This window comes from Ambystoma mexicanum, chromosome 8 (genome assembly GCF_040938575.1).
Source record: "Ambystoma mexicanum isolate Mex_15411 chromosome 8, UKY_AmexF1_1, whole genome shotgun sequence".
Classification (NCBI taxonomy): domain Eukaryota; kingdom Metazoa; phylum Chordata; class Amphibia; order Caudata; family Ambystomatidae; genus Ambystoma; species Ambystoma mexicanum.
The window spans coordinates 654,021,409-654,046,850 of NC_090929.1; the positions used below are offsets into that span (position 1 = coordinate 654,021,409).

Sequence of the window (25,442 nt, forward strand, 5' to 3'; positions counted from 1 at the left end):
AGGCCTGGTAGTTTTCCGATTCCTTTCCATCATCTTCTTTCTTTGTAGCGCCTACTACCTTCCTTGGAGGTTTCACTGGGCATTCTTAGAGGTAGTGACCCGATTTACTGCAGTATAGGCATAACTGTAGCTGTCTCCTCTTGTTTCTTTCAACCTTGGTTAAAGGGGGTCGTACTCCTCCAATCTGCGTGGGTTCTGTGGTAGTTTCTGATGGACGTTGAACATTATCTTTTGAACGTGCGTACATGACACGGTTTTCGAGTCTACTTCGGTCTGTTCTTCGATCCTGTAATCTGTGGTCCAAATGAACTACCAGGTTGATAAACTCTGCACAGTATTTAGGTGGGTCTACCACTTGAGCAAGGACATCCTTCAGGTCTCCTCATAGGCCCGATGAAACAACGTGGTTCTTTTATCTTCTGGCCACCCCGCTTCTACAACCAGTCTATTAAAGGTGGCAATATAAGTCAGCAAATCTTGATTTCCTTGGCGGAGGGACAGGAGTTCGTTATCAAGAGCTTGTCCATGCAAGTGTTGAGCAAATAACTTTTCCATCTCCTGTTGAAAACCACTGAAGTTCTGCAGTAATGGGTCATCCCGGCTCACTAAAGGTACCGACCAGTGTGCGGTACTTCAACTCAAATATGATAACACGAAGGCCACTCTTGCCTTGTCGTTTGCGAAATCCCCAGCCTACAAAGAAAATGGAGGCTGCACTGGTTCATGAATGTTGCGTATCTTCTGGGGTCTTCATTAAACCGTTCTGGCGGTGCCAGGGGTACTGCTCCCGGCAACGTTATCTGTACTGGATTGACTGAGGATGGTGTAGTGATGGATGGGGCGAATCCGGGCAATAGAGCCTGCCCCATCTGTGTTTGTAGTAGCTGTTTGCTTAGTTCATCAGTACGGTCTTTTGTGACTATTAACTCTCGTCTTAAGGCATTGGTTTCCAGCAGGGCTGCGTGTACCTCGGCGCGTAATTGTCCCAAAAGCTGGGCTAACTGATCAGTTTCAGATGTCTTCATGATTTCCCAGATGGATAAGGTTTAAAGGCTTTTGCGTTCTGTTACGCTCACCTGATATCCCCGGGGGCGTCTGGAAGGCTCTGAGATCTGGAACCCGAATGCGTAGTTGCCCAGTGCTGAATAATGAATCTGCAATTACAGAAGGGAGGATTTGTGATAACTGTCTCTAATGAGTGAATCTCCCTGCTCCCTCTGATCGATCCTCTTCCCACAGGGTCTTTCACAACTTAGTTATTTGTAGGGTGAGCTATCCGTCCTGCGTTTCTTGTGCAGGGGCGCTTGACGTTTGTTGGCGGGCTACCCGAGTTGCTTCACTGGTACAGTGCGCCTTCCTTGGGCCCAGGCCTGCTGTGACCCCAAATCTGCTGATTGTCAGGTAGGTTTGTTAATTGTAAGTCTTTGTTCTGTTTGTGGCGGGATTCCGTTAATGTCTTTATCACCTTCTTTTCAGGTGCAAAGGTTTTACTGCTGGCATGCCGGATGGAGAGGCATGGTTTTAGGTAAGAGAATTGGATGAGAGCGCAATGAAAAACTGGCCCCCGGAATCCGTGAAGGTAAGTAAACCGCTGTGCGGTTGTTGTATATTGAAAGCAAACCTGAATATGTCTCCTTTTCCTTTACAGGATGTCGCTGTGGTGCTCTGGATGGAAGCGCAGCGTAGCGCAATGGAATTCAGGTGAGACTGATGGAATTCAATGTTTTGGAAGCGCGCGCGCTCTAATATTGTTTTTCCTTTTCTCGTTATTGCAGGTCGCGATGTTCGAGCAGCAGCTGTGGTAGCAGTTTGCTGCAAGTCTTTAAGCTAGTACTCACAGATGAGTGATGTTTCTTCTTCTCTCGCTTCCACAGATTGCAGCCCGGTTGAGATGCTGAGGGCTGGATGGTGTATTTGCAGGTAAGACAGAATAATCTTGTTCTTGTTCTTGTAGGACTACAGGAAGATGCTGAACACCAGGAGCTGGACACGGTGAGCGTCACGCTGCTAGTTGCAGAATAATGTGAAGCGTGTTCTGCAGCCTGGGTGTGGTTTATATAGCCCCTGTAAAATAGTACTAGGTAAAGTAGTTCCAAGTCCCAGCCACACCCAAGACACTAGACCGCATGGTTTGGTTCACAGGAACTGAATCATGTGGTTGCTTCCATGTTGGATTTAAAGGCCCATGTACATAAATGGGACCTAATTTGAACAGTCCCTCCTTACCACATATGAGCCTGGTGCCAAAGGTGCCAGGACCGGCTCCAGGAGCCCTTTTGCAGTGGTTTTAATGCCCTCAGGGTGCTGGTGGCAGCCTGTTTGTGGCACAACTTGTGCCCCCTAACTGTGGTCATGACACCGTTGAACATAAACGTCTACCCTTGAGCTTCTTATGATACCCATTCCATTGCAAGGTTCCCTATTCTACCAGGAACCTTAAGCAAGCGTATTGCAACAGTTTACACATAGCGGAATGTGGTTTGAGCATACAAGACTGTCCCAGGAGTACAGCAAATCCTACATTCTGATCTAGGAAACATCCAAGTGCCCAGTGCTATCATTCAATATGTGGATGTTCTGCTGGTGTGTAGCGACAGTGAACAACATTGCCAGAGTGACTCTGTCACTCTCTTGCGACTGTTAACATACAAAGGGTACAAAGTAGACAAATCAAAACTACAGTACTGTCTTCAGGAAGTACTCTATCTGGGACAACTGATATCTGTCAATGGGAATAAAATCATATGTGAGCGCGCAGCATCAGTGCGCAGTGCCCCCCAGCCACAGACAGCTAAAAAAATGCAGAAATTCCTTGGGCTGTGTAACTATTGAAAGACATGGATTTAAGATTACGCTGCATACACCAGACCCCTGTTGCAGGACCTCAAGGAGGCGCAAAAAACAGACAAAAAAATAGTGTGGAGGGAGGAGAAGCTTACTAGTTTCAAAGACCTAAAAGAGGTAATCTGTACGGCACCAGTGCTTGAAACCTCTGACTACACCCAAGAGTTGTATCTGTTTTCCCATTCTAATGGTCGAATGATGACTGCAGTGCTCATGCAGAAAAGCATGATAGGCCACAAGCCATTGGCCTATTACAGTAGAGTGCTAGATTCAGTGATACAAGGCCAATTCCCTTTCAAACATGTGCTTGCGGCTGCATTTGCAATTGAAAGAAGATCCACGATTGTCATGGAGTGTTCAGTAACACTGTACGTGGAGCATGCTGCATTTGCCATCCTCAAGCAATCAAAATCAACTCTCACCACACAACGGGCATTGGCGTACAAGGTCTAGCCCACACATATACATAGTACGATGCAAGACTGTAAACCCTGCCACCTTTCTCATGGAACTGTGTACTGACGAGAAACTGGTAAAGCATGACTGCGACATTTGAAAGGGAAGACGAGGACATACCAAAGGCAAAAGACAGCCTGCTCGAGGCAAGGGGAGGTCGTTTTTGTTGATGGTTCAGCAATTATTGACCAGGGGACTGGTTTGAGGCACACTGGTGCAGAAGCTGTCCACCTAGTGGACGGAGAATATGAAGTGATTGTGCAAAAGATACTACCCATGCACTATTCGGCCCAAGCAGCAAAGCTTATAGAGTTCATGGAGGTGCTTCTAGCGTCCAAAAGGTGCAACGTGACTGTTTACTCTGACTCAGCATACGTCACCATGATGGTGCATTCCGGGCTGGTACAATGGAAGAGGAGGCGTTTTAGGAGGGCTAATGGGTCCCCCGTAAAACTTGCAGCATTGTTAGGCAAACTAATAAATTCACTTTCCAACCCTCCAAGACGGCGGTGGTGAAATGCACCACCCATACCAACGAGACAGACAAGGTCTCACTCTGCAATGCCGCTGCGGACACGACAGCCAAACAAACAAACATAGCCCAACATCCCAGAATACCCATTGATCGCACAAGGACGAGCGCAACAATCTGAATGTTACAACTTGTTACCCATTGCCCAAATTATTGAACTGCAAGGCCATGCTCCACAAGAAGAAAAGGACCCGTGACAAACGAGGGATGTAAAAAGTCGCTGACAGATTTATTGTGGTGACAGGAAATAACAGGCAAGGTGGTCTTGCCACAGGAGCTGCTACCGGTCGCTTTCGACTAGCTACATCCTCCATCCCACGTGTCGAAATACCATATTGCCGCAGATATACAGAGGACTGGTTTGTCCCCAATCTGCAGGATATAATTACTAAAATGGTCATTAAGTGATCTACTAGTCAATCTTATTTATTTATTTATTTCTACATTTATAGCAGCGCACCAAACCCTCAGGCATCAGGTTGCTAGTTACAGAAAGTGTGAATATTATTCTTCAAAAGGCAGGAAATTAATATAGTTACAGTAGGTAAACTGGTTCATCATGCATAAACTGGTAAAGCCAGGCCTCATGTTACGGGAGGCTACAACAGGCATGCATAATGCAAGATCAAAATCAAGTAGGTGCATAGACTGGTAAAGCCAGGCATCATGGTCCGGGAGCTACATCAGGCATGCATAATGCAAGGTCAAAATCAAGTAGGTGCATAGACCGTTAACGCCAGGCCTCATGGTACGTGAGGCTACATCAAGCATGCATAATGCAAGGACAAAATCAAGTAGCTGCTGTAAGGAACTCATGGTGGCAACAGTAAAGACAGACACAAGTGATCACAGTTCAAGGGTGTTTAATAAACTGGAAATGCAGGGTGAAATAACACCTAATATAAACCTAAATCTAAGATGGGAGCACATGTCGACCATCAATACTAAATAAGGCAGTCCTTGTGGCATCTTGTCAAAGTAAAAGGCCTATACTAAAAAAAACAATTGCCAAATCCTTACAACTAAATAAAGAAAGAGTGTGGGATAGGGTTTTCAATAAAGAAAGAAATGTTCACAAATAGTATGTCAGGATGTGATTGCCAGGGTTCTCCCTTCCCCACGTTATGAGCACAGGACAAGATGGACCGCCTGAGCACAGCACACACTCAAGCTTTCCCAGCTCGAGCATACAGTTCTATACCAGTTATCAGGTTCTTCGATGTTTAAGTCTCTTTTCAATAAAAGTCTCTTGCCTTCGAGGGCCTGATGTAGTCAACAACAAACAAAGGGTTACTTTTCCAAATAGACTTTGGGTGATGACTTTTCACCTCTGGATCTCCTTCGGTCAGACCCGAACGACAAGGGGAACAATTCACTTTCCCTGGTCTTGCAATACTTATTGTTTTCACAAACCTTAATGTCTTTTTAAACAGTTCCTCAGAGTTCACCCCTGTTTTCAGGCCTCCCTCTGCCGGGTTCACTCTGGCCACCTTTTCCAAAACAGTTCACTGTGGACATCCCTCACTGAGGTTTACTTCTGTCAACACTCTGTTTATAGGGACTTCAGGCCTCACCCCGTTCTGTTAGCATCCCTCTGCCGAGTTCACTCTTGCCAACGTTTGCCAACCGTTCACTATGGACATCCTTCGATAAGGCTCACTCTTGTCAACGTATTCTATGGGACTTCAGGCCTCGCCCCTTTCTGTTAGCATCCCTCCACCGGTTTCACTTTTGCTAATCTTTACTACACACTGTTCATGCGCTCATTTCATCAAAAATGATTCATTTCGATTAGCTTTGCAAACATCTGTCGGTCAAAGACCTTCAACGGTACAGTGGATTTTTCAAGACCTCTGTATGACCACTTTGACCTCTTTTCACCTCTTCCCAAGGCCTTCTGTTTACGGTAGTTTTTACCATTGGGTAATCTCCCAGAGTTTCCTGCATGAGTACCCACGTGGTGCCGTACTCTGTTGCTGGTTTACCCCCTTCCTCATCATATTTGCTTTATGCCTTTCAAAGTTCAAATTAGCCATTGGCTACTTTTCGTTCAACACAGTTCAGTTTCATATTGACTCTCCCCTCGACTCACATGCTGTGATGAACCGCTTGGCTTTCTCCTCTTTGGAGTCAAGGTTGGTACCACAGAGACACTCATTTCTTCCAGCTTCGTAATAAGCAGAGAAGGGTCTTGTGTACTGTTGACATCTGCTGCAATACACGCTGGCTATTTTTCATGGTCTTATGATTCCTTCTGCAGAGGTTTCACTGGCCTTGGTCGGAAAAGGCAAGGTTGCTTCTCTCCTTGTCACCCTCTCGGCATGCGCCGTCTTTCTCCTTCTCTTGAACTGCCGTGCTGAGTTAGCTCTCACGTTGTGCGGTGTGCCTTGCTCGTATTGCACTCATGTGCTCCACCTTTTATCCCTGTGGGGAAGTGAAAGGGCAGTCAGGTGTGTGTGATTTTAGTCAATTGCCTGACTTTGCTAGACCCTTGTATTGGGACATATCAGTTAAAGGCGCTGGTGTTGGTCCGTTGTCGTTTGTGTTGTGCAAAAGTGTTTGTGTCGGAAAATGGGGAGGCAGTGTTTTAGAATATCCTACATGGTAGAATGGGGAAAAGATGTCAGAAGGGGGATACCGCGTCTCACCCATCGCTGTCCCACCTCCCAAGGACCCCCCATGCAGGTGATCCTCCCTCACTGGTCCACCCCCAGGAACTGGATCCAATAGCGATGTCCATGTCCTGGCCACCTAGATGACAGATCCCTGGGGACCAACCAGGGATCCACTGTCAGGTTTCTCACAGTGTATAGACTGGTAAAGCCTGGCCTCATGGTATGGGAGGCTACATCCGGTATGCATAATGGAAGGCCTGATGGATAGGGGGTAACATTAGGTGTACATAAATGCAGAAGATCGACCAAGTTATAGACAAGCATGATATAAAGTAAGCATTGGCCTGCAGAATAAGTTGGATACAGTGCAAGCACATTTATCGGAGAATGGTCCTGAGTGGGTCGAGTCACTCACATATACAGAGCGAGGCATGGTTGTAAACAATAAGGTATCAGTGACACACTTGGGTTGAGTTGGCAGGCTGCATGTACATAACACAACTGTGGGCGGAACTGGCATGAATATAACAGTAATAAGTATGGTACGAAGTCGAAATTAAATGAAGTATGGTTGAGGTATGGACCCGGCCCACACGAAGCTGGGTGATATGATCCGATAGAGTGAAGTCAAGTAACAGGTACTGTGGATAGACTTAGGAGGAGGGATTACAAGGTGAGTAATGAGCAAGCGAACAAGGATTAAGTACAGTAAGATAGTACAAACTACAAGTTGGTGTAACAATCAAGAAGGTTGTAACCGGGTAGTGATTCCAATCAGGTAGAGATGATGAGTCCAGTGTGATGGGAGACAGCATTAGAAGCAGGAACGAGCAAGCGCATGAGTCGCTAAGGACGTTCATGACCTACCTTGGTATGCAGAGGGGGGGAACCAAACTGAGTGTTTCAGTAGGGCGGGCATATCCATGTAGCTGGTTGGGGCGATCCTATACATATACGACCTGCTCCATAGGGATGCCAGGCCATTGTTCCCATCTTCTCCCGTCCATCTTCTTCTCACACCGGCCACACATTGAGAACTGTCAGTGGTACCCCGCCACACCCAACTGGTCCATTCTGCGAATTACACATCGACTACGTAGATATGGGATAAAGATATAATGGGTACCGTTACATGATCGTGCTTGTTTGTCTCTTCTTCTGATTGGTTGAGGTAGGTCCTTAAGCACATCCTCATGCCAAATTTACGGGCACATTTTTGATCAGTGATCACATTTTCTTTGCTCGGGTTTGTGCGATGCTTCGAGATCAGAAAATGGCACCCACTTCTACAATGAGCTGTTAAAGGAAATAACAGCATTATTGGGCACCAAGCAGCGGATGTGCACAATTTACCACCCCCATACCAATGGTAATATGGAAAGGATCAACCTTCTGTTAAAAAACGAACCGTCCAAACTTTGCAACAGGTTAAAGAAAAACTGGGTGCACTGTTTGACCCTGGCCTTGTTTAGTATGTGCATAAAGCCCTGTAAGGATCACCATTTATCACCACATGAGGTGGTAACGGGGTGGCAAATGCACACGTCCTTATCTCCCATCAGGAGAACTTCGGATGCTCACAGAGCTGCATCTGTTCTACGGGATGAATTTCGAGATTATCTTTCTGCCTTAATGAAAGCAATAATATTTATTTCTCTACAGATAGCCCCACTGCTATATGAAGACAGAACCAGTGCTGCATCTACCTCAGTGAGTCACCACCTCTTCAGTTGTTGCCAGGCGTCCTGATCTACATGAAGAACTTTGTGCATTGGTGGGGTGAGCCTAGGTACAATGGTCCACACACCGTTGTCCATGCCACTCCTCTGGCAGTTAAGGGGCTGCGGTACTGGCTATATCTTTCCAACGTCCGGAAAGCACCCCATGCCATACCACCTGCACAGACTGAATGAATAGTTAATGTGACTGATTTATCTAACATGTTCCAGTGTTGAGTTTCTGCACACAACAACAAATTGCAACTCCCCATTGTTGATGCTGCTACGCACAATTTGCACTTTCGTTTTGTGCTCTCTCTCTCTCTCTACCTCCCACCCCTCCACATCCCTCCCCCAATGTGTTTGGAGCACGCCCTGACCAATGTCGTGCCTATTCTGCAATTACTAGGTTCTCTTCTACACATATGTGTGTTCTGCACTGTGTAACTGGATTTTTTGCATTCTCTAGGTTTAGTTTAGGGATCTATTTAGGATGTAAGTTTATATGGGGAGGTCATATAAAGGGGGAGACAGGGAAATGGTTACTCATATCGAGGGAAATGTTACCAATATTGCCAATTTTTCTGCCAGTTTTTTCCTGGTTACATGTCAACAGTGCTAATATCTTCACATCATTTGGAGAAACTGGGAAAAAAAATATCTCTTTTAATCACACAAATGGCACCCGAGAGCAGATGGGAAAGTTTACTGAATTGGTTATGTCATTACGCTTCCCTAAAGTGTTTTCTAACATTACTGCAAGTTTGAATTTCCCCCATGTGACTGCATCAAAACGTCTCAAAAGACAAGTAAAAAGACCAAAGTTTGATGAGTATAGAGATTTAGGCTTAGATGTTATAGAACATGTGCATGACCCAGAATTGAAAAATAGTTGGTAAGCAGACATGAGCTTGGTGGGGAAAAAGAGGATTAATGGGAGTTGCTAGATTTGTTCCTTGATACCAAACGCTTCGGGGGCCCCAAGGTTTCCGCTCAAGGTTTGCTACAAGATATTCCGCTCTTAGAGGCTCTATGTTTGGTCCATCAAACATTATGCAGGCTGCGAAGCACTTTAAAGGCACGCAGCGTACAACTTGTGATGATGACCTAGATGAACTGCAGTGTGCCCGCAATCCCAGAAGCCCCCAGTGTTTACAAAGACCTTATCTAAAGTTGGAGGGTGTATGATGTGTAGCAAATAGGTGGCAAGAGACTTCAATGTGCTGTCTGTTTTTTGCTTCATTGCTATTGCCGCTGGGAAGTGATACAGCTGGTGAACGATACCGAGCAAGGCCTCAACGCCATAAAGAAGAAGATGTGAGCAATCAGGTTGATGGCGATGCAGAACCACTATGTGCTGTACTTACAGCAATGGAAGGCGGGGTCTGCAAAAAGATCGGCTTTTCCTCCAAACGATGCCGACAACAGGTCCCTCACCCATACGATAGAGGACCTGCATACCCTTGGCACCCACATGCAAACAGAGGCTGGCATCCAAAAGAAGCAACTGGTTAGACAACCTTTTTTACTGGGCACCATCGTGGATGGGGGCAATCGTGAAGATACTGGTACCAGTGATTGTGTTCGTGCTGGTGATCCTATGCACCTGCCAACAGGTACTTTGATGCTGTACTAAAGCGATGCCTAGCAGTACAATGGTGAGGGTTTCAATTGGGGTACATAGGCACCTCATGGTACAAAAGACAGTGCAGTACAAACAGATGACCCTGAGAATCCTGCATGGTTAGATTAGACTTAGCAGGGGATGGGGGGTGTATATACATGACATGCACCACAGAGCAGTACGCACAAGCAGGAGAAAGCTTACAGTCTGTGTGCAAAGCATTGTTACACAAGGAGGGGTCACCACCATATTGGAAAGCTGAGAGGTTGGGGCGGGAGAAAATAGAGGAGGAGGAGAGGAACAGGCCAACATGGGAGTTTGTTAATTGGATTAACGAAAGGGGGGAAGGTTGGGAAGTGAGGACGATTGTCCCAGGCCCCCATGAGATCCCAAATGAGGCAGAAGCCAAACAGTGCGGTGTAGGGGCTCTAGAAGGTTGCAGGGAGAGGGAGGTGTTAATAGAAGCTGCGCTGTAGTAGATTATGGAACTGGGAGTAGATTGTACTAGAAAATGGAAGATCATTTTAGGAGAGCAGCAGCCATCTTGAAATTGAGGCCTTGTATTGCGCTGCAGCAAGGGCAGTAGGCTCAAACACGAAACATAGTGTGTGAAAATCCTTAGTGGGCCAAATCCACAGGGATTCACAAACCTCTCATTGTCTCGTACTAAAAGCACGTGTAACTCAGAAGGAATGCACCCTACAAGGCCATGAGGGGGCAGAGAGCTCCCTGCAAGCAGTAATCCCAAATGAAAGAGGGCACATGCCTCTCACCTTCCCCAGCCCAAACTCTAAATTATAGTGTCCAGATGCCCCTGTTCCAAGACCCCAACATTCCGGAGTACAGTTCAGTCCCAGACCACCGAACATTAAGCTGTTAGATTTTTAATCTATCCAAAAGATCATAGCAGAAGGCTCTAGGCCCCTGTGATTTGTGCTGTGAGGTGCCAGGTAGGGAAGGTAAAACATTTTAGTCTGGGGTGAGAAGAACTGGAGTGGCGCTGACGCGTCTGGGATTGAGCTGGGGTTTGTAAGATAGTGTGACCTCGAATTTTGCCAACGCACCCATGTCTGCAGTACCATGTGCACATTAGGCCACAGATGGAGGGTGCAAAGTTTTCTGTATTTGTAATGGCCAATTAAATATATTGACACCCTGTTAAATGCGAAGAAGAAGCCAACGTGGAAGAAGATGGATGGGAGAAGCTGGGAGCAATGGCCTGGCATCCCTTATGGAGAAGGTCATATATCTGTAGGGCTGCCCCAACCAGCTACCTGGATATGTAACCCATGTAACTTACGTCATTGATGACCCTGTATGCCCTTATATTCTGCTCCCTGGCAGCAGAGATCTTTGCTACTGTGTACTTGTTTTTTATGAGAATAAACCTTGTTCTCTTTGCAAGAGTGTGCTGGCCTTTTTCCCTACTGGAAAACGCTCAATTAAGAATAATTCCCAGAGTACTCTGCTATGGAACAACGTAATGTCGTTTGTCCTGTATATCTAAGACATCTCAATACAACACATTATAACTTGCAAACTAGCAAACACAGTGCAGAACAGTTTCAGAAAGGCCACAATCTGATAAGATTACATGTTGAATACATTTTCAAAATGAAAACTGTTTGTTACTCATTTGTTGTTCTTAACAACAGTTAGACAATTTTAATTAATTGTGCTGAAAAGTGCAATGTGTCTTTAAAATTTAAATAAAAATAAAAAAAACAAGTATAGAGTATTACGACACTGAGATTCAAGGGAAAATGTGACATGTTCCCTTGTTGGATAAAGATTACAGTGATTCATACTGCAGTTTATAGAAAAATATATATATAACTCAAGTAACAATAAAATAACAATTATTTACTTATAACTGCACTTATCTACAGAGGTGGCATTATGGGCAGGTATATCTCAATTGTCATCTGAATAATAAAAGAAACCAATATGGCTTTACAAAAAAGATGAATAACCATCAGTCACATTAAGGCCAAATGGAACTTTGTTGTTAAACCATATAATTAGTAAAACTGCACAGGTTCTTGGTTTCTAAAAGAGCCTACCATGTGATATTCTTCATTACACTTTCAGAAGGTGTTCTTGGAAACTGATAAAGAATCATCAACTGTGCTGTCAATTGGTGTTACCAATTAATTTAAAACCATTTCTGCCTTGGGAGTTATAAAACATGATGTATTATGCTATAGGTTCATAAGTTACCAATGCCTGCTGATTGTTGTCAGTCTTTCTAAACCAATTGAGCCTACACATGTTTCGATCTAAGCTCTTCTTCAGGGCTTCTAAAACATTATACACTTAGTTCCAAATGTGTGATTCAACCTGTGGATCAATGTTTATGGTATAGAAATATTAAACTTCACCGGGGTTGACTACATATTCATTAATGTGTAACATGCATTCTAGTTTGTGTTTATGAACATAAAGATTCAAATTGAAGGATCAAAACATTATTGGTATCCAGATAATTGAGTCTAACAAAAATTAGAAGGTACATTATCACCAAAAAATGAAAGATTTGTTTTTTAAAAATCATTACATGCATGGGTTAGAGAAAAGGGTTAATGCAGTTGATGAAAGGTGAGGGGCATGTGGGGATACAGACACAGGAATAAAAAATCCGAAAAATGCATTAGTAACTGATCTGAAATAGAACATAATTAAAGTTAGTTTCATTATGTGAGAGAATCTGGAATCTGTAATCTGGTGCTATGATCTTAGAAAAGTTGCCAGTCCAATTGTGGGTCACCCATTTGTAAGTGGCATTCCATTTGGAATTCTCTTATAAAGAAGCATTACATTGTAAAGTCTCTTTCTCAAATGATGAGTGAACGATGAATAAAGGCATAATATATGCTTGAATAATATAATCCTAAAGTATTACCTGTTGATTTGGAGACTATCCATAAACGTGATCTGAAATTCCAAAGTTGTGTTATGATATGAAGTAAAATTATCTGTTAATGTTGTGCACTTGATAATACGAAAGGTTTTGTGTTCTTGGTGTAGTAATAAAAGATCATATCTAGAAGGAAAACAAACCTTCTCAATAGAGATGCATAGTGAACCGAGTGTTAACCTTAGTAATCAAGTCTTAAACTGTCACGGAATAATTATAAGTTCCTAACTAGAATGCATCCGACTAGGGAATTGTCCCTGCCTTACCTGAGGTTGGCAGCCAAGCCATTCTCTGTTCAGACCGCTGTTCAGTGTATCATGAATAAATACTGATTTTCCATACTAGAGTTATAGAAAGTCAAGATTCTATTAAAGACGGGGGTGCTGTGACACGCTGAACAAGATGGCCGCCTGACCTACGAGCTCCGCGGCTGTAAATATCCTGACTTAAAAACTCTGCAGAACGACGTTGCTGCTGACATCGCCATACAAGTGGGGAGGCACACGAACACCCCTAGCACAGCCAGAGCAACTTTGAGAGCTGTCTGGCGCTCCGCTCCTGAGAAGCACCGTCCACGAACTCAGGAATCCCACCTAACGGCTGCAAGACTTTGTGCCGAAATACTTCCGAGGCTGGAGCCTCCTCCCACTGTGGCCTGATCGTTCTCCGCGAGCAGCGCGAATTCTGCAATAATCCCCTGGAGGTGATGAGCGGAGAGTGAGACCCTGCACCGCCTCCCACTTCGAGGGACCAAGCGCTGGGTATATGCAACCCCGCAGATGGCAAAGACCGCTCCAGCACCACTACTACACACATCGCTGCACTGGGTCGAAGCGGGCCTCTAGGGCAGGACCGGGCGCGTTACTCACGCTCAGGTCGTTCTGCTCCCCAGTTGCGGACTAGCCCCCACAACAGCCCAAGACCCAACTCCTGGTGCGGAGGCAGCCATTAAGGTAGGTGGGGGCAGGACGACAACACTGCGATTCCCACTGTGGACTAAGACCGCGCTCCCTCTTCCCGCCTACCCATTAATTTGGCCGCTGGCCATACACAAACCATCTGACACGGATGGCCACCTCGCACTGCAGCCTGCTCCTTGGGGCATTATTATATAACAGAGTGCCTGCCGCCAATCCTGGAAACACATTCCATGTGCTGGAGCGCTACTTTGCTGCAATACACGTGCAGCCATCATAACCAGCCCAACGCTCACAAACCCACAGGCGAACCATGAACTATATTCCACCAGTAAGGGTGCAAAACAGCCCGCATCTATGCCTGACAAGTGCCCCACAGTCTCCAGATCTAAGCACCAATATCCGCAACAGGGGGCCAGATCATAACCTCTCTCTATAGCTCCTAGCTACGCTCAGCAGCACATGAACATGGCAGGTGGCGCTAAGAACAAAGAAAAGAAAAAAGGTCCAATGGATGCATTTGCCAACTCACCCAATCAAGACCACAATACTGAAATCGCCGAACTATCCGGCAACCCTTCCCCTGAACCCTCAACCCAAAATATGTCTCCAAACATGGCAATGGAAAAAGGATTTGCAGCCATCAACGCCAAACTAGACGACATCGGACACAACATCGCCTGTATCCGCACAGACATCAAAAAACTTAATACCAGGGTCTCGGAGGCGGAAGACAGGGTCTCTACCCTAGAAGACACAGCAATTACCCAAAGTAAAACCACAGACAAGATCCAAAAAGAAATCAAGGCCCTCCAGAATAATTGCGAGGACTTACAATCCAGATCTAGGTGGAACAATATACGAGTGGTCGCGGTGGCAGAACACAAGACCAACGTGCCCATGGAACACTTTCTAGAAGATCTACGCCACTCGCTATTTCCAGACGCACAGTTCTCAAGGCAATTCCTGTTGGAAAGAGCACACTGGACACCAGTCCCTCCCCCCCCAAACCCAGAGCACCACCAAGAAGGATTATAGCCAGGCTACTCAGCTATAGAGATCGGGATCTTATCCTCCGCCTGGCAAGAGAACAAGGTCCTCTAATCTTTGAGTCTAACGGCATTCACATATACCCGGGTTTTTTCAATGGGAGTACAAACTGTGCGAAGATCCTTTGACCCCGTTAAAAGAGTATTCAGAGAATGAAAAATAATATATGCAATGCTGTTCCCTGCCAAGTTACGTATCCAACATGCAGGCAAAACACAGTTCTTTGAATCACCAGAAGATGCCATAACATTTATTGGGCGCCACATTCCGGAAACACCGAAGGAGACCTGAAACACACCCAAAATCGCAAAATAGCAGCACACCAATCTGCAATTCAATGGAAGCCGCGGCCCTGCAACAGGTTGAGGCCACACAGTCTCCCCCCCCCCTCCCCAGTTGAAGTTTTTTCTAGCAAAGTTGCATATGGTTTTGTGGGCTACACCGCCAGATTGGGGGGAAGGTGAGGTTTGGGGGAAGGCATGGAAACTGGCCAGTTGCTGATATATGACAATGGCTTGTTGCCAAAAGGTTTGCACAGTTAAAACCTGTTGGCACACCAACAAGAAAAATCTGCCATGGTTGCAAAAGGAAGAAGACTACTACAACATCAAGGTAATAATATACACATTACAGATGGCTCATGAATGGCTCCTCAACAGATAACCCGAAGCACCAGACACCTATCCTGGAATGTGAGGGGACTCCTGAACCCAATCAATGCTAGGAAAATAGTTGCATATGCTAACAGACACATAATTGATATCCTCCTGCTGCAAGAAACGCACATCACGGAACATTCACTTGGCCTGGGGTGGGGCCCACAGGTGTTCATGACAAATTATTTGTCACAGTCACGGGGAGTCCTGACATTAATTCACCGCAGACTTGGATTCCAGGTGCAAAAAACCAAACTAGACACAAACAGAAGATTTGTAATAATAAGGGGTCTATTACATGGCCAGGAACTAATAATCATAAACACCTTTAGCCCCAATGTCGACACACCAGAGTTCTATCAGCAGATAGTGACTCTAATAACCCCCACAGAATAAACAAGAGTGCTATGGGGTGGAGACTTCAACACTATACAGAACCTCTCACTTGACAGGACATCCACGATGCAGCGGACAAACTCAAAAGCAGCACTGACCATAAAACAGGTCATGTCCTCTGTACCCCTTGCAGATGCCTGGAGAGAATTACATTCCAACACCAGAGACTACACATTTCATTCATATGTCCATGGATCAAGCTCTAGAATTGACTATTGGCTCTGCTTCACAAGCTGCACCTCTGGACTGAAGGAATGCACTATACTACCTAGAACCCTCTCGGAACACTCACCGGTGGTACTTGAAATCCAGATCGGGACACCCACTCCAGAATGCCACCTATGGAGAATACCCCCAGACCTACTATGTGAAGTCTCACTCCATGAACCACTCTGGATCAAGATACAGGAGTTCTTCGACCGGAACCAAGGCTCAGTGAAATCACACCACACAATCTGGGAATCCTTTAAAGTGTGGCTAAGGTGACACCTGATCTCCAGGGTCTACGGCACGCTAAAAGGCATACGCACCCTGCTAGCCCTAGCTGAAGACCATATTAAATAGTCAGAGACAGCATATACAAGAGTACCAGAACCCGCAACACTCGCCAGGCTGCAAGAAGCTCTCGCCAAATTCATGACTCTAGCAGAACAAGAGGTGTGGTACACATCACAACCAATTAGAGCCAGGAAATACAGAGAGGGCACTAAATACAGCAAGCTGCTGTCCAATCTCATCAAGACAGAACAGGGACACAGACAGGGACACCAGCATCACAGACGATCGAGGCTCGACGCATGTAGACCACCTGAAGGTGAATGAGGTGTTCCGAGACTTCTACAGCAAGCTATACACAAATGCGGACCAAGTATCAAAGGAAGAACTGCAAGAATATCTGGACTCCTTCCCACTCCCCAAGCTCACCTGAGAAGAAAGCACCCCTATTGATCTACCTCTATCCCTAGAAGATCTACAACAAGCAATCAAAGACCTTAAGGCGGGCAGAGCACCAGGGTCGGACGGCCTACCTGCAGACCTCTACAACATTTTTGGAGATGAACTGGCCCAACGACTCCTAGAAGTATGGGAAGAATCATTGGAAAGCGGAACACTCCCCCCGACAATGAGAGAAGCCATCATCACGGTTCTGTTAAAACCACATAAACCTGCACATTCTTCTTCCTTGTACAGACCGCTGTCCCTCATTAATGTCGACACAAAAATCTTTGCCATGGCTATAACCAACAAACAAAACCCATATATGTCTAAACTAGTACAACCGACCCAATCAGGGTTTATTCCTGGGTGTTCCACTGCCCTGAACCTCAGGCGCATCTTCGCCATCAACTCCCAACTAGACCACCAGGCACAGACGGTGGCAGTTACGCTAGATGCAGAAAAAGCATTTGACTCCATTTCCTGGAAATTCATGTATGGAATCTTGGGTAAGATGGGGTTCGGCGCAGGATTTCTCCGATTCATAAACATACTGTACCACGTCCCCAAGGCCAGGGTACGGACTAACAAAACGCTATCATCCACCTTCACACTACAGAGAGGCACCAGGCAAGGCTGCCCACTCTCTCTGTTAATATTTGACCTAACAATAGAGGAGATGGCCGCGTGTCTGCGCCACAAGCACGCCTGAAGGGGGATCCGCATAATGGGATCCCCACAATTCATCTCCCTATATTCAGATGACACAATGTTATACATCAGGAACCCTGACATTCATCTTGCACCGGTAATACGAGACATAGCCAAATTTACCAAACATTCCGGATACAAAATTAACCGAGCCAAGTCCGAAATAATCCCGCTGACCGAGTCCACTATCCAGACTGCGGGTATGAACAACTTACGTTGGTCCCCTACCACTGCAAGATACTTGGGTATTATAATGGTGCCAGACAAACAAGCCCTGCTTGCCAATAACTATACCCCATATCTGACAGAATTGGAATGCAAACTCAACGCATGGATCAGGCTTCCACTCTCCCTGTATGGTCACATCTCCCTACTGAAAATGTTGGTGGTACCAAAGCTGCTATACCTATTCAACGGCATCCCGATCCGGCCGGGCAGGAAATTCTATGACTCACTACAAAAACCCGGCACATGTTTCATCTGGGGAGGTCAGACGTCCAGGCTAAGCTGGTCCAAATTATGCAAGAATTACGATACAGGTGGTCTGGCAGCCCAGGACTTCCAGTTGTACTACTATTCAGCACAGGCACACTTTGCAAAATACTGGTCCAATACTGTGGAACAATTTGCATATATACACACATAAAAGTTTGCAGCATCTCCTCTGGAACTCAAAAGCATGATATTCGCCAAGGTACCAAGAGAAAAACACTGGCTGACCCGATGGAATCGACAGTGCGAGCATGGTCACAGATCCTCAAAAGAGTAGGATGCGAAATAGCATACTGGCCACACCTACCCCTATGGCACTATCCAGGACTAGAACCCACAATGGGCCGTACTATACAAACATCATGGGTCCCTGAAAAACAAGCCAAAGTCGGAGACCTTTTTCCGGAAGGCCGGTTCCTCACGGCATCAGAGATCCAAAACAGAGCAGGAAAAGGTTTTTTCACAACACTACAATACCAATGGCTAAAGGCTTCCTGTAAGAAGTGGCCAACGTTCTCGAGTGCAACCCCAACCCACAAATTCCTACCTGAGATCCTTATAGAAGACGGCTTCGTGGGTAGCATCTCAATGCTATACAGGATAACTCAGTCTAACACACCATCCAAGAACGATAGTAAAACAAAGTGGGGAAAAAGGCTTGATCATCCAAATAGACGAGCAACAATGGACAAACAATTGCAGATATACGAAAACCATCTCCCTATGCACAAACTTTAGACTTATCCAATTCAAAATCCTGAACCAGCTGAATATTACACCCAAACAAATCTCCAAGTTTGACCCCTCTAAACCACAATCATGCCCAAAATGCGGCACTCTCAACGCAACAGCCATACACATGTACTGGGATTGCCCTCCAATCAAGCAATTCTGGAACGAAGTGGCAAAGACTATGAACAATATATTAAATACAAATATCACGGTCACATCGCTGAAATACCTACTGGGAGTTATTGGGAAAGCATCAGTTAAAACCTGCAGATTGTTTGCAGTGCTAAACGGAACATCCTCAAGAAATGGAAATCAAAAGATCCCCCAACACACCAAGGCTGGATGCAGGAGTTGATCAACACACAAGAATGCAAAGAATCTTACGTCCGAGGGGTCCATTCCGCCTCGAGACCCAAAGACTTATGGGCTCCCCTCAGGACATACTTAAGGGCAGTGCACGACAAGACAAAGACCATGCGAACTGGAACATCCCCTGCATGACCCATTGTGTCCTATCCCCTCCCCATCTTCCCCTCTACCCCACACCCCAAATGTTGCATAATTTGTCTAACTATACCTATGTCATTCATATACGCTGTACTGCCTTATGTAAAACATGTCCTTCCTGCATTTTTAACATGCCAGTATTAAATAAAGTTTAAAAAAAAGATTCTGTTAAAGACACGGAGGCAAAGGATTATGCTTTCTTCCTTTACTGAAATCTCGAGCAGCATACAACATTTTTTTAACAGTATCAAACATGAAAGAGAACAACACAACCAAAATTACATTTCCCACAAAAGCATCCCACGGGTGTAGTTTGTTCTCTTTACGTCCATGAATTCCAAGGTCACATGACTCCATCCACCAATACCATCTGACACAGTCCCTTATCCTCTGCTGTCCCACTTTGTCCTTCCTCTTTCTTTGTCTGCGATTTGCTTAACTTTAGACCTTGCGCCCCAACCTCCAGCTTCCGATCCTCAAGATCCTGCATTTTTCCCTTCAGTACCTGCAATGCAATCCAAACAAATTGTCTTAGTTATACTGCTTTAGGGTGGGTAATCATTGACATATTTCAATATCATTCTCAGTAAGCAACTACAATAAATTTCCTGACAATATTCCTCCATTCAACTCAACCTTTCACAGAAATGCATTTCATCAACGATTACATGGGTGGGATAATCCTTCACCTGCGTGTCTTTAATAGAATCTTGACTTTCTATAACGCTAGTATGGAAAATCAGTATTCTATGTCAAGACCGGAGGCTCGGATTATGCTTGTTCAAACCTTACCTACCAGCAACGTAGACATCCCTTCAATGGGTCAGAAGTAAAATTGTTTAAACGTCGACTCCCTCGGCCAGTCAGCCGCCTTGAGAATATCCTCCAATCTAACCCCTACATTAAATGCCTTAGATGCCATGGCCCCTCTAATGGAATGAGCCACGTACACTTCAGTATCAATGCCTGTCTGGATCATGCACCATCTACCCATCTCGCTAAGGTTGGCCCCGCAACTCCCTTAAATGGTTTCCTCAAAGCTATAAACAACTGTGAAACATTCGCGGCTCCTGGCCAGACATAATTTAGGTTGGTCTGCGAAAGTGCATATGACACTAAATCTAAGCCTGTTATCATTCTCCTGCTAACCCGAAAGGTTACCCCCTCTAGATTAAACAACTTCCTGTCTATGTCCAAAGTTCTGACATCTGGCAACCTCTTATATGATATAAGGCATAGGAGATTCGTAGGTTTTGCCGATAATGCTTTCCTGGTTAATCTATCATTATCCGGCAGCTCAAGAACATGCTCAATACTAAATTCAGATCCCACGTCTGGGTGTATCTAGGTAAAGGGGATTTCAACATCCTCAACCCTCTGAGGAGTCTACATACCAGAGGATGTTCTCCTACTGCTACATTATCAATCTTCAGGTGCCCTACTGAAATGGCCGATCTACAGGTATTCACTGTTCTATATGCCATACCCTGCTAGCGTTGCCAAAAAGTTCACAATCTGAGTGACATCTGCCCCATTGGGATGTATCTGCCATGCCACACACCAGCTAGCCCACCTTGACCGCGCCAGTCTATATACTTTCCTGGTGCCTGGTGCCCATGCTTCTTCTATAAACCTTGCAGCTTCTCCTGAAAGGCCTGGCCTGTGCCAGGCATTCCCGAAATCATCCATGTGATCAAGCTCAACTCTCCTGATTGGTTCAGTGGGTGACACTCTCCCACTGGATTCAGAATAAGTTCGCTGAACTGCAGTAACACTAACGGGTCTTTGCAAGACATCTCCAGAAGATCCGGAAACCACACCTGGCTCCTACCAGTCTGGCGTTAGCAAAATTAATGTTGCTTGTTGCCTCCTGGCCTGCCCTATTGTTCTCGGGATCATAGCGAAAGGAGGGAACACGTCTGGACCCCATGTCTGCAAAAACGCATCCGTCGCTGATGCTGCCGGATCCGGTCTCCAACTAAAAACCTCTCCAACTGCCTGTTCAGCCTGGATGCAAAACGATCTGTAGTGCATGGTCCCCTCAACACCATCAAGGTCTCGAAGACCGACCTGTCCAATTTCCAGTCGCTGGCATCCCTTAGGTTCCTCGAGTACCAGTCTGCATCTACATTCTGTAGTCCTGGGAAATATTCTGCTGTGACGCTGACCTTGTTCCGTAGCCACATGTGCCAGAAATCTTTCCCCATCTCCGCCAAGAGACTGGACCTCGTTCCTCCTAACCGGTTTATGTACCGTACCGCCGAGATCTTGTCCATCTTCAGCAGTACACAACAGTTCACCCTGTCCTGGGTCCAACACTTCACTGCAACCTGCTAGAAGTTCCAAGCAATTGATGTGGAGCTCTAGTTCCTCCCCTTAACCATCTTCCTCCCGTTGTTAGTTCTCCACATGAGCACCGCTGCCCTAGCGGCTGGCATCCAACTCTATGACCAGGTCCGGGGCAGAGCCAAATATTGCTCTCGCGTTCCAAGCCTCCATGTGGTTGCACCGCCAGCAAAGCTCCATTCTTGCCTCTGTGGAGATTGGCACCTTCTGTTCCTAAGATAACCCTTTCCTCAGGTGTTGAATCTTGAGGCGCTGCAGTGCCCTGTAATGTAACGGGCCCGGAAAGATCGATTGGATGGACGCCGCTAGTCTCCCCACTAGTCTTGCTAATTCCTTGAGCAATAATTCCTCTTTCACAATCGTCAATCGGATTGCCCTCTTGATTGTAATCACCTTCCCATGGGCAGGCTGAGTGTTGCCACCTTCGTGTTCACAACAAACCCCAGGAATTTGATTGTCTGTACCGGAACCAACACTGACTTCTCCCAGTTCTATCAGGAAACCCAACTCCTGCAATAAGCGGGTTGTCTGCTCTGATTGCTCTAATAACCTCTGCTTGTCCTGCCCCATCAGGCAAAAGTCATCTAAGTAAATGATTAACCTGATGCCTTGCTCTCTGAGATGAGCTACCACCACTCGCATCAGTTTTCTTGAAGGTCAAGGGGCTGATGCAAGACCAAATGGTAGGCAACTGAACAGCCACCTCTGCTCTCTCCACCAGAACTGCAAGAATCTCTGGTCCTCTTGTGGTACTGGAATAGTCAGATACGCATCCTTGAGAACTATTCCGACTAACCAGTCTTCTCTCTATAACACATCCCTGAGTAGATGGATGACCTCCTTCTTGAAGTGCCTGTATACCAAAAACCCGTTTGGGTTCCTCAGATTGATCACAGGTCTATGTTTCTTCTTGCCCTTGACCAGGAACATGTTCCTCACGAAACCCTGCCCGGGATCTAGCACTTTTTCAATCTCTCTTTTCCTCTCTAGCTCTGCGATCTCTCTGTCTAACAGATCTTCGTCCTCTCGTGATAACCTTATGGGTCTTGGTTCCACACTCTGGAACGGCTCCAGCCAGAAATCTGACTTGTAACCTCTTACCGTTTCTCCGACCCATGTATCTCCTGACAATTCTGACCATCTCTCTAAATACTGAGCTTTTCTCCCACTACTAGTGGGGTCCCATCTGGTTCCTCGTCTGTGTGTGTGTTTCTGCTGTGCTGCTCACCTATGTCAGCCTGTTGGCCTCGGTTGTTTCCTCTCCAGCCTCTACCCTTTCCCCTTCCTGTTGATTGAAAGAAGGGGTTAGGTTGGCGTTCCTGTTGATTTTTCCACTTGCCTCTATTGCTGGCATAGGGCTTGAAGGATGAGAAACAGCTGGCAGAGCGGCCCCTACCTCTGCCAAAAACCTTGCTGCCGAATACCCTCTTGAGCGAGGCCTCTGCCTTGCATATAGCTGCATAGTTGCTGGCAAATGTTGCCATCTCCCTAATAAAGGTGTCTCCAAACAGCTTCCTTTTACTGTTGTAGGTTGACTCCGCCATGGCCAACTCCCCCATCTTTGGGTCGATCTTTACCGGGATGGACCTCCTTCTCTCTGTTATAACCACGTTGTTGGCATTGCCAAGCAAGCATATAGCCTTCTGAGCCCATCCTGCCAATATCTCCGGGTCCACCCTCTGCTCCGGTTGCTTGCTCTTCCACTATCTGCCAGATCTTGGTCAATGGCCCCAGGACATCCAGGAGCTTGTCCTGGCAGGATCTCCAGGATCTATCAATTACTTTCCTGATGTCCCTGCCATAACGCCCATGAAGGACATCATTTTCTAATCAATCTCTGGCGTCTCGGCCATGTTATCTGGGACCCAGGGCCTGGGACATTCCGCCCTTAGCTTGCTTCTGGCTTCCTTGGATAGGGAGCATCTTATTCTCTTCTTTATGTAATTGCCAATCTTGGCAGGCGGCTCCTACTCCACTGACCTGCTGGGGTGAATGAGTGAGTCGGGTCGAACACTTCCCCCATCTCCCCGTCATACATTCTTTTCCTTTTCTTCGCATCCTTACGCCTTACAGGGGGGCTTGAAGAGGATGTGTCTGCTCCTTGCGAGCTACATATGGACGAATAGTCCCATTCCTCCATTTCTGAATAGGATTCGTCTTCTGTATATACGGTGCCCCTCCTCTCCCAAGAACTCACTCTCTTTTTGCCACCATTACTCCTGCGTAAAGGCCCGGGGGGTCAGGTTGCTTCAGACCTTTCAGGCCTTCTTTCTTCCCCCATGTCCCTCATGAAACCGCTTGGGGGCCTCTCCTCTCAGGGCTTCCATCCCCTGAGAGAATTAAATGAGATCCTCCACCAGGCTCCTGCCCTGTGTTACGCCCCCCACACCTGACTCCAGTACACATTGTACTGCTCTAGTCCTATTGGCTGCAGACCACTGTCTGCTGGTGTGGGGTTCCTGGGCTTCACTGGAGCTATACATATATACTATTGGTGGGTTATCTGCAGGTGCGTTGGGCCTGCTGCCGTCTATTAATGCAGCTAAGTGGGTCTGGGAGTACTAATAAACTGTTTTCCTGGGTCTGTGCCCGTTCTCTGGTGCTTAGCACTTACTGTTATCTTTGGCTGCTGCCCTCTGTACCTGCACTGAGCAGTTACTCTCAATTAGGCCCCTCTGGGGTCAATAAATTGGTCAGCCACTAGATGGCACAATGGAGCCACGTTCAGCTGCTTATCTCAGCCAGCTGATCGTAATAATTCGTAACAGAGTCGTAATGTCCTAAAACCACTTTATCCTCAGCACCCCGTTTCGCCTAACACACTCTTTTACGCTGCAAACACAGAGCGCCAGAACTTCTGCAGTCCCGTTGCGCTCCTGTGTTGTCGCATGCCACAGTGCCCCCACTGCTGACCTTATGAAGTTGCGCCGTCGGAGCTACGCCGCCCCGTCGCGGTCGCCACTCGTTCTCCTTGCCATGCGGATATGCTCGCCAAATCCAATCTAAACACTGTGTGCGCGATTGCGCTCCGCTAACCTATAACCTAGTTATCAAGAAATATCAATACATTAATTCATTCACCACATATAAGACCCTTCGTAAATATGTAAACAGAGAAAGGAAATTATCTGGCTGCCCGAGGAGCAAAGAAAGAGGAAGGACACAGTAGGGCAGCAGAGGATAAGGGACTGTTCCGTATGGTATTGGTGGATGGAGTCATGTGACCTTGGAATTCATGGACATAAAGAGAATGAACTACACCCATACGATGTTTTTGTGGGAAATGTAGTTTTGGTTGTGTTGTTCTCTTTCATGTTTGATACTGTTAAAAAATGTTGTATGCTGCTCGAGATTTCAGTAAAGGAAGAAAGCATAATTGTTTATTGCATGCAACTTCGTAATGTGAATCGAAAAAGGACTATTGGGTTAATGAGGACTGTTATGTAGCCATAAGATGAGTGCCGTGTTTAAGTTATTCTTATATGTAACGTACATTATGTGTTCGAGCAAGCAAAATAAATGATGTTCTTGCTTTATATTAATTCCTTAGGCTACAATTTCTATAAAAAAATCAGATTCTTAAAGACATTCAAATTGTTCAGATACTATATGATATGACGTGTGCCATAACCATTGTGTTAAGAAATAACACTATACATCTGTCACCATTACTAGGGTTGAGTGTATATTAGTATCGATAACATGTTTTGTTTAGCCTTGTTAATCACATGCAACTTCGTGTTCAGAATCGTAGAGGGAATGTGCATTGATGAAGGCTGTTAAATGGCAGTAAGATGAGTGCCCTTTTATAGTCAATACCATGTGTAAGATACAACTGTTAAAGAAAGTTTAAATCAGTGTTCTTGTTTTATATGAATTCATTAAGATAAGTGTATGATAATGTGTGGGGTTATCAAAGACATTGAAGTTCTTGAGATATTAAATAATATGACGTGTACCTTAACCATGGTGTCAAGAATGAACACTATGGGT

General features: G+C 45.8%; 1 long non-coding RNA gene across 1 annotated transcript; it reads right to left on the reverse strand.

Annotated features, from left to right (window-relative positions):
* Positions 1–19,293: 19,293 nt before the first annotated feature.
* LOC138472290 (uncharacterized) lies at positions 19,294–24,599 on the reverse strand. The gene is made up of 2 exons (XR_011268580.1): positions 24,363–24,599; positions 19,294–19,608 (listed from the first exon to the last, which is right to left on the reverse strand). It is a non-coding gene; the product is annotated as an uncharacterized lncRNA (long non-coding RNA).
* Between the last annotated feature and the right edge of the window lie 843 nt (positions 24,600–25,442).